The sequence below is a fragment of the Bidens hawaiensis genome, unplaced genomic scaffold, assembly GCF_021521415.1.
Source record: "Bidens hawaiensis isolate Kalapana, Puna unplaced genomic scaffold, B.hawaiensis_p1.1 tig00023806_1, whole genome shotgun sequence".
NCBI lineage: Eukaryota > Viridiplantae > Streptophyta > Magnoliopsida > Asterales > Asteraceae > Bidens > Bidens hawaiensis.
Window position 1 is genome coordinate 231,445 of NW_027493740.1, and position 10,157 is coordinate 241,601.

Sequence of the window (10,157 nt, forward strand, 5' to 3'; positions counted from 1 at the left end):
ATATGGCATGCGTTTTTTGAGACGCCCGGTGCAAACAATAATATAGCTGTGATTAATGTGTCCCCTATTTTTGACCGTCTCACGACGGAGTCTCGCCCGACATCTCATTTTCCACGAATGATGTCAACTACGAATACGGATATTATCTAGTCGACGGTACTTATCCGGAGTGGGCCACGTTGGTTCATAGCTTTACGTGCCCGATTGACGAAAAACGTCAGTATTTCAAGAAAACACACGAGTCGGCAAGAAAAGACATCGAAATGGCATTCGGTGTATTAAAGAAATGTTGGTCTATCATTAGACAACCGGCTCGTTTTCTACAAATGGATAAGTTAAGAAACATAATGTACACTTGCATTATCTTGCATAATATGATATTGGAGTACTCGGGTAGAGCAGTTTGCCAAGGCGAGTACAACGATGAGCCAGAGCCGATCTGTACACTAAACAAAGATGAGAAACTTGCTAATCTATTAAAAACACGAAAAAGGGAAACGAATTTCAGCCTTCAATCTGATTTGGTTGAACATCTTTGGAGTAATAAGCAAGGTGACGGCGATGACAGCGACTAAAAATATCTTTAATTTTTTTATATGTTTTTTTATTCAATTTATTTTGTATTTTAGTATTATTGTTTTTTTTATTATTGTATTGGTTTTTTTGTTTTAACAAAAAAAGAAAAATGTTGGGCTTCGAAGCCCCTTCACCATAGAGGGGCATTATGCCTGGAGCTTCGATGCCCCCAGTGCCCACGTGGCGCTGACGTGGCACTGTGGAGAGACTTCGAAGCCCCTCACCATAGCACACAGCCTTAATAGGAGTATGAGCAGGGGGACCTAGCTTAGTCGGGTTAGGATCTCGAGAATCCAATTTGTTTTATAAATATAGTATGAGTTGTAGAGACAATAAGTTTATTTTTTTCAAAGACCTCATAAAAATATTTACATAAAACCCAGTGTAACAAAGTTATCTTTGATGTGATGGGAAATCCTTTGCTTTCAAACCCAATGGTCACGTGTTTGAGTCTTACTGAAGGCATTTTTTGCAATTTTTTAAAGACAAAATCCAAGTAGCAAACAACTTAAAAGAAATCTGGAAAAAAGTTTGAGTCATCGGCTTCTTTAAACTTTTTTAAACAATATTCATAAGGATAGAAAATTTGTGTTTTGGGGCGCCACTAAGTGTACAAGAAATTCTAAAAGGATAACATAAAAACACATAATAATGGCACTATTTAAATACTATAATAGTATTATTATAGTTTTCTAATAAAAAATCATTTAAAAACTAATAATTCCGGTAAGTTATGGTATTGTGTATAGGCATACACGAAAGACATGAACACGAAATATATATACGTGTAAATGACACGAAAACGCATCGTGTACTTTTATTCCAAAATTTGAAAACGGACCTGTTAATATCAGGTATACACGATAAGACATGAATCTGTCAGGAGAAGGGTTCAGCCGTTCGGTGCCGGTGGTGTCCTGCAACTGCGAGAAGGCCGGACTGTCGAAAAATCGGAGATGCGGAGTGGGAGACTGAAGAATCAAAGGGCTATGACTACTGGAGATGTGGAGGGAAACCAACGGAGATCCGGAGAGGTAGAATCGGAGAAACGTTTGTGCGCGTCTACTTGATGTTGGATTGAAATGATGTGCACGGTGATCTATTTTTTTGTAAAAATTTAGGGTGTATAACATATTATAGCACGGAACGGAGTATTATATATTTTTATTTATAAAAATTCTAATAAGATACTAACGAGTTTAAACATGGAAATTAACGTATTAATTCGTGTCTACCTGTCAGTGTTAAATTCGTATAGGTTCGTGTGAGTCTGTATCTAGATAGCCGGGCCAAGTAATGGGCGTATTACGATTGCAAAATCATTGAAATCTTCAGTCTCTTATTTGATTGATTTCTTCAAAGGTATACACAAATCTATAGCTTAATTTTCTAATAATTAATATTCCTGCCTGCATTAATTTGTGTATGCTATAGGTTTCCCTCATTTCTTATGTAATTGCTCTTGATACACATATCTGGGCATCTGAGTGTCATGACTTCTAAAGCTGCTCATGTATTTATTTGACTTTTAATTTCGAGCTGATCCGAGTCCGCTTTAACAGCCTTTAAGTGTTGTTCACCATCACACATATCTGATTTCACATGGCTCGTTTGTATCTATATTCTCTAGGAAGATTGATGGAAGAGTCAACTCAGAGGAGGGAAAGACTCAAAACTTATGAGACTCGAAGCTTTGCAAGAGGCGGCTGCTGCTGCTGCTGCTGCAGCGTGTAATGACGAGCGTTCCACAATTAGTCTCTAAAATACGCTTCTTGAATCCCCTGAAAGCCAGGTGCAGTCGTATTCGAGAAGCTCTAATTATTACACCGACCCGATGGCAGCGTATTCTGGGAGCCGCCAGGTCCAGGTCAGCCCTCAGATATCCGCACCTCAAAGTAATTACATACTCTAATTATACAGTTTTAGCTTCTTATGCATGCTAATTTGTTGGTATATTGGTTTTTATTAATTCCAACTATCGTCTTTTGGTCACTTCCGCTCCCAACTAACGAATTGGCTGCCCAACTTTTAACGTATTTGTTCCTAACGGTCCGTGACTAACATAATCCTAACGTCGTTAGTTTCAGGTCGCCGGAAAAACGTTTTTGACCGGAAAACTCAATTTTCGTCCCAAACCTCTTGGTAACTTTGAATCATACCCTTTAGGAACCTTTTTCTAGAAAAAGCCCCAATTATTGAGGTTGCCGGAAACCCTAGAACCATCATCGGAATCAGTTTATGGTGCTCAAGTGGTGTTTGTTGGTTGGCGGTGAGTCAATTGGTGGTGGTTGCGATGTTCAGGTGGTGTTTTTCGGCAACAAATCTGACTTTTCCGGCCAAAACCGTTTTTCCACCGACCTGAAACTAATGGCGTGAGGATTATGTTAGTCGTGGACCATTAGGAACAAATACGCTAAAAGTTGGACCGTCAATAGCCAATTCGTTAGTTGGGACCGGCAGTGACCAAAAGACAATAATTGGGATTAGTAAAAACCAATATACCTAATTTGTTAGTGCTATATTCGTATGAAGAGTTTTCACTTTTATAATCATGGATTTTTTTTTAAATTTAAATTATTTTTTTACTTGAGTTAATGATATAAAATTGAAAAGTAGTGATTACATCGAAACACAAGGCAAACGGGTAACAAGCTTCGCCGCTACCCTTGTTTGTTTAAAGTTTACCTGCTTGTATGACTTGTGTGCATATTTTAGTGATTGACTCAAAATGTTTTTTTCAAGCTCTTTACTAGCATTCTTTATAGTAATCAATTAGTGTTTCTAATGTGATGTACAAAAATTTATCATTTCAGTAATACTATACTCTTTTGAACAATTGATTTAGGAGATTCTATGCATTACAGTACATTACACTATCTGCAACTTTTAACCTGCTGATCTTTTCGGTTCATTTGCTCGTGTGATATTGACCCGAAATGTTTTTTTTTTCAAATTCTTTTTAGCATTTTTTGTAATTAGCTATTGTGTCTAATGTGATGTACAAAAATTTTATCATTTCAGTAATATTATACTCTTTTGAACAATTGATTTAGGAGGTTCTATGCATTACAGTACATTACACTATCTGCACCTTTTAACCTGCTGATCTTTTCGGTTCATTTGCTCGTGCGATATTGACCCGAAATGTTTTTTTTTTTTTTTCAAATTCTTTTTAGCATTTTTTGTAATTAGCTATTGTGTCTAATGTGATGTACAAAAGTTTTATCATTTCAGTAATATTATATTCTTTTGAACAATTGATTTAGGAGGTTCTATGCATTACGGTACATTACACTATCTGCAACTTTTAACCCACTGATCTTTTTGGTTCATTTGGTCGTTTCCTTTTAAGCTGATTTTTTCAATACTACACGTTTATCGGTTAGAGATAAAACGTAACTTAATTTGACCCATTTTGTCAGTAGATGGGTCAACATTGTCACTTCTACTTGCATACAATACTTTGATATTCTTTATATTAACTTCAAGTGTAGGACTTGGCATGCATTTAAATATTAAATAGCTGTTCTTATTAATATACATAATTATTTGTTGATTCTACAGGGCCACCAACCAACGTAACATTTCCCTCGCATTCCCTGCAACCGCATATAAACCACTTGCCAAATCTGAGAATGCAACAACCACCGGGCCAATATGCAAATCCTAATCATACCAATATCCGCAGCTCCAGTTGGAATAGAAATAATCCTCAAACCCACTTCACCGGTAGTCCACGCCATGGTTCAGGACAAAGCGGTTACCCAAGTCCCTGTTTCGCCAACAACCCAGGTCATGGTTCAGTTAGAGGCTACCCTAGTCATGGACCCAACTTCATGAATAACATGAGCTTGGGTCCTAGTTCAGGTAGAGGGACAGGTAGGGGGTGAGGACGAGGTGGGGCCCATAATCATTTATCAGCAGAGGATCGGCCTGATCGTTTCTTCAACAAATCAATGGTGGAAGACCCGTGGAAGATTCTAGAACCCGTTATTTGGAAGTCACACAATAAACAATGGCTTCCTCAATCTCTTACTGCAAAAAAAACGTCGAGTCTCGGAATCTCCTAAACAATCTAGTTCTCAACCAAGCCTTGCGGAAATCTTGGCTGCGTCGTTTAATGAAGCTGCAAACGATGAACCAAATGCAGGATGATTTATTTATTGGACCTTGAAGTGATCCAATGCTGTCACATTGTAACTTATAGTTACAGTATTTGTTGGTTTATTAGGATCATCTATTATAGCTGCAACTCTGCAAGTTAAATTGGTCAATGGGTGGGGTTGTGACAGGGTAAAAGTATTCTTATTTGAAACTCCCAAAGCCTAAACACCGATGAATCGTACTAATATCTCTATTGTTTTCGATCTGGCTATATGAACTAGAAAAAAATTTGGTTTTTTGTTTGGTTTTCATTCACAGTTTTACAAGATAGATGTTTGCTTTAAGATGCTCTATGAACTTGAGAACCGTCCTCCTTTAGTGTTAATTTCTTGTTATATCTACTCTTCCAAAGGCGCCAACACGTTGCCATGAATACCGCGTAAATCACTTTCTTCCAAGCTTTAGATCCATCTTGGTGTGCGTAGTCTAAATGGAAATGAAAACCGAAGCGATTGGAAGTTTTAACCAAACGCAAAGCTACCACCATACTGACCTTGCCATCAAGCATGACACCGAAACATGATTAGATGTGTTGAGCGAGATAGCATAGGTTGAACAGTTTTTGTTTACAATCATGACTCCTCTAATTACAGCAAGAGACCCCTAAGCCTAAAGGGTGTAGACGCCACAGCAAGGTGCCAAAATACACATAGAGATGGCAATATGAGTGGGTTGGGTTGGATTTGGGTGATGGGTCAGGATAGGTATGGGTCAGGATGGATTTTTAAAATAGAGGGTTAGGATGGGTATGGGTCAAGATGGGTAAAGTTATCCATCTTGACTCAAGTAAAGGTTAAAATGCAAAGGGTTTCAAAAACCTCTCAAAAAAATATTCAAAAAATTTAATAAAAAATTAATAACTCAAAATATAAATTAAAAACGCAAAATGTAAAATAACTAAAATGTCATCGCCGTTGTCCTCGATTCATAAAAAAAAAAAAAAAACTCGTTTTTGTCTCGGTTCAAGCTCGGTTTTTTTTTCGGTTCATTTTTGCTTTTTTTTGTTTTGGTATCTATTCGGTTCAATGTTTTCGGATTTTGTTCGGTTTCAATTTCTCGGTTTCATTCGGTTTAGGATGGATATGGGTCAAGATGGGTAAAGTTAACCCCTATCCTGAACTAAGTTAAGGTTAAAATACAAAGGGTTCAAAAACCCCTCAAAAAATATGCAAAAATTTTTTTAAAAAATAATAACTCAAAATATAAATCGAAAACGCAAAAAGTAAAATAACTAAAATGTTTCCCCCGTCTTCCTCGTTCATTAAAAAAAAAAAACTCGGTTTTGTCTCGGTTCAGGTTCGGTTTTTCATTTTTTTTGCTTCGGTTTTGCTTTTTTCCATTTTGGTCGGTTTCGGTATATGTTCGGTTTCGATTTCTTGGTTTCTATTCGGTTCCGTGGGTTTTGTTTGAAATAAAATTGGATAAAACTTGTTTTAGTCCATTCTAACCCATAAACAAACCCATTCTAACCTATAACCAAAAGTCACTAGCATTTTCTCAACCCATCTTGACCTTCTTGCAAAATTCTTTTGATCCATCCTAACCCATCTCAATTTTAAAAGTTATCCAAATTGACCTAAAACAACCCAAATGGGTTTGTTTTGCCACCCTTAAATACACACATGCAAACATATAAAATACAATAGCTGCCTGCACGATGTAGCGGGGAACAATACTTAGACGTTGTTAGTACATCAAGCCAAGACTAGCTCTAGCTCGACTCGAACTTCATACCGAGCCTGACTCACGTTCGTTTAATTATTTTAAATATTTATATAATTTGAATACTTTTAATCACATTTTTATAAAACACATAAGAAGGAAAAACATTTAAGTTGAGTAATATTTGGATAAATCTAAGGGGTCAAAGTTGTAAGTATTACTTAAACTTTAAGTTGTAACAAGTTAAAAAGATAAATAGCTAGATATGTAATTATATGAAAACATGAGATTGTAAACATTTGTCCTTGAAGAAACTGAACTGGTTCCTACACAATTGTCACACCCGGCTCCATGGGCCTAGACGTGTGACCAATAGTGAGTATCCGTTTTGTAAATATATCAGAATTGCAGATTTTTTTTGCGGGAGACTTTGTTTAAAATATAATATTTATTTACAAAATATTTTCTTCGGATATTAAATGCCCGAGTATTTACAAAATGTTTTATCAGATTACAAAAAAATTAGTAATTTAAAACTGAGCCATCTTCTTGTAGCGAGAATCTAACTTCATATTCAACTTGTTTTCCTGACACGTGGGGAGAATACGTTAGCTATATGTTGGTGACCTTGTTGACTAGAAAATATTTTTATACAAACCTAGTTATCCTCTTGAGTATCTTATGACTCGACCCATCGTGACATAAGAAATAACCAAGTGAATCATTTATGAAAACCTTTAATTCATCCTTGAAACAATCAGCGACCCTCTAGACCGGCGTACCAATTATATCACATTAATCAAGCCCTCACAGGCCAACTGCCAGCAGATACTAAAGTTTTGGGATATATTATCCCATGTAAACTTTGGTTTCTCGGTAAATGGCTCGATTAAAGAGTTTCATAGATATGAGCATATTCAACTTTGTTATGATCAGTGCAATTCACTGATTTATGCTCGAACGTTACCTCAGACCTATAGTACAAGAATAACCTTTCGTAAATACTAGATCAACGGTCTAGTTTCAGACCTTTAGTATGTTTTGCATAGCTTTAACATTGATATATCATTTGTTAAAACATTTGGACCTTTAGTCCCTCTATTGATTTACCATTTATGTGCTACGTTTCTTCAAGAAGAAACGTCAATGCTAGGTTTCTTCTTCAAGAAGAAACGTTAGTTTGACTATACCTCTTGTATGAAAACCTTTTTGTTTCTTATTCATAAAGAAACATTAATTTGACTATATTCCTTGTACATAAAACTTTTATTATGTTTTTTAATCATGAAGAAACGCTACTCTGACTATAATCTTTTGTATGCAAAATCTTATGTTTCTTAATCATGAAGAAACATCATTTTAAGCATACCCTTTTCATATAAAACTTCATGTTTCTTAGTTATAAAAAAACATTATTTTGTCTATACCCTTGGCTTATGCAAAGCTAGGTTTGACTTATAATTTGATCAAGGTTTTGGCTATACCATTGACTTATAATAAAATAATAAATTAAGCGAAACTCCTACCTTACATGGGTACTTGGAGCTAAATGCCTAAACGTGAACAAATAGCACTTACACTCTACGTCGCACCCGAGGGCTTAAACCATCGATACTTTGGATACAGACTTGAGGCACGCTTCCCGAGACCACAGGGTTTGTGTGTGTTATAAGAGTGGGCTTTGGTATGCTTATGGCAAAGCCCGATCGTCCCCTTTTCTAGGCGAGTTTCAAGATCCCGACCTTTTAAAAGGGTCATAACGTAACGCGATGACACAACATACTTAGAAACTGCCACGTGGTGACATGTGGCTTATCACGTAGTGCCACGTGTTTCGACGTGTGTGTTTCGTCGTGAGGCTACATCGCATAGTGCGATGGCTGAAAGCTAAGTCCATTTCGAAAGTGCGCCATTAAAGCGTCACATTGCGCCCATCGCTCAAGCCCGTGCACGTCGAGTGCTTCACATCATCGCTAATAAAATGGGTCGAGAAGTGTCGGGTTTGGGTTCGGGAGAACCCAAGTAGGTTGAAAAAATATAGGTTTTGGCAATGGATGCTTGTTAAGAAAATGGGTTGTGTCAGCTGACCCAAAACCTATATTTTTAATGTTGGTTTTCAGGTTGTGTCAGGAACTAACGCCTGTACATACAACTGGTAAGGGTGTTCTACGGGTTTGTTTTTCGGGTTTTCCGGGTCAGGCTATTAGTCATAAATAACCAAATACTAAATAAACATAACCCGGTAAAGCGACATATTCTTTGACTACAGTTGTTATTAGTCGTAAATAGAAAAGGATATATAAACAATAAATAGTCAATCAACCATAATAGGTGGAAGAGGAAAAAAGTGTAATATGTAGAGTGTTTCGTATGCGATGTACATACATAATAATAATATTATATTTTTAAATAAATAGTTTATACGGGTTTTTCAGGTTGACCCGAAACCTTGAAATCAGACCCAAGAACCAACCCGAATTACTTCGATTCGAGTTGGTGTTTTTTTGGGTTTGACTTTTTTGAGTTGTGTTAGTTTGGGTTCGGGTTAGGTTTGAGGTAAACTTGACAGCTCTAACAATTTGTATGAAAAAAAGGGCTATGTACACTCACTCACTAGTATCTGGCATTGCTGTCTGTCAATGGCTGAAACCACCACCGTCTGACAATCCCTGTAATGGCAACACCCAATTTGCTAACCATTCAAATACCATTTTACATTACATATTTTCTCTCACTCTTACTCTCATTCCCAAAACTTGTATTCGCCCGAGGTAACAAATTCACCTTCAATTTCACTCAAATCTCTTTACTTTTTATTCGACTTCAGCCTTTTATTTTGTGTTTAAGTTGGAATTCCAGGTATAGATGCATATTTTTGTTACAATTTAAGCTTCTGTTGCATAAACACTTGTCATTTTTCTTCAGTGTTGGACTCTAGGGGTGTAAACGAGCCGAACCGAGCCCAGGCGAGTTGTTTTTCAGTTCGTTATTTATTTATTTATTAATTAATTTATATACGTGTTTATTTATTTTTATATATTGAAAAAAAAACCCACCTTTAATGAGCCTAAGCTCGGCTTCGGCTCGAGCTCGTGTAGTACCTTAAACAAGCCAAAGCTTAAAAGACAAGGCTCAACGCGCCTAAACGTACAAGGCTTGAGCTTGAAAAAGCTCGGCCCATTACGACCTTTTTATTGATTCGAGTTCGAGCAGATAGTGTGCAGGGGCGAAGCTTCCTTAGGGCTCGGGTGGCCCTGGCCCCCTGTGTAGTATACATTTTTTTGCTCGAAAATTTGTATACATACTGTAAATTACCCGTTTTTGACCGAACATTTGAGCCCGGACCCCTCATTTATGATTTTTTTAATACATTTTGAGTCCCCCCCCCCCAAACTCGTCCAAGTTTCGCCACTGATAGTGAGCGGCTTAGCTCGTTTGCACCCCTACGTTGGAGAAGCACCTAATAAGTTGCCCTAAGAACATTGAGTCATTGATTATCTTGTCATTTAATTATCTAGTTTTGAGTTTACGGGCTAGAATTAATTTAAAAGCTGAATTAACCATAACTACATGTCAAATACGAGCGACTTTCAGTTTTCAAATAGTAATAAAAACAATGTAGAGGCCACAAATTGAGCAGGTTGGGTAACGGGTCAAAAACATGTTAGGCTACCTTGGATTGGTTCAAATAAAATCTAATTTAATAAACGTGTGGACCTTTTCAGTAAAAGCATTTGACCTCAGTACCGAGTGTA

At 36.9% G+C, this 10,157-nt stretch overlaps 1 pseudogene; it reads left to right on the forward strand.

Moving 5' to 3' along the window:
* The first annotated feature begins 2,214 nt into the window (after window positions 1–2,214).
* Window positions 2,215–4,731, forward strand: LOC143568084 (protein SICKLE-like; annotated as a pseudogene).
* The last annotated feature ends 5,426 nt before the right edge of the window (window positions 4,732–10,157 follow it).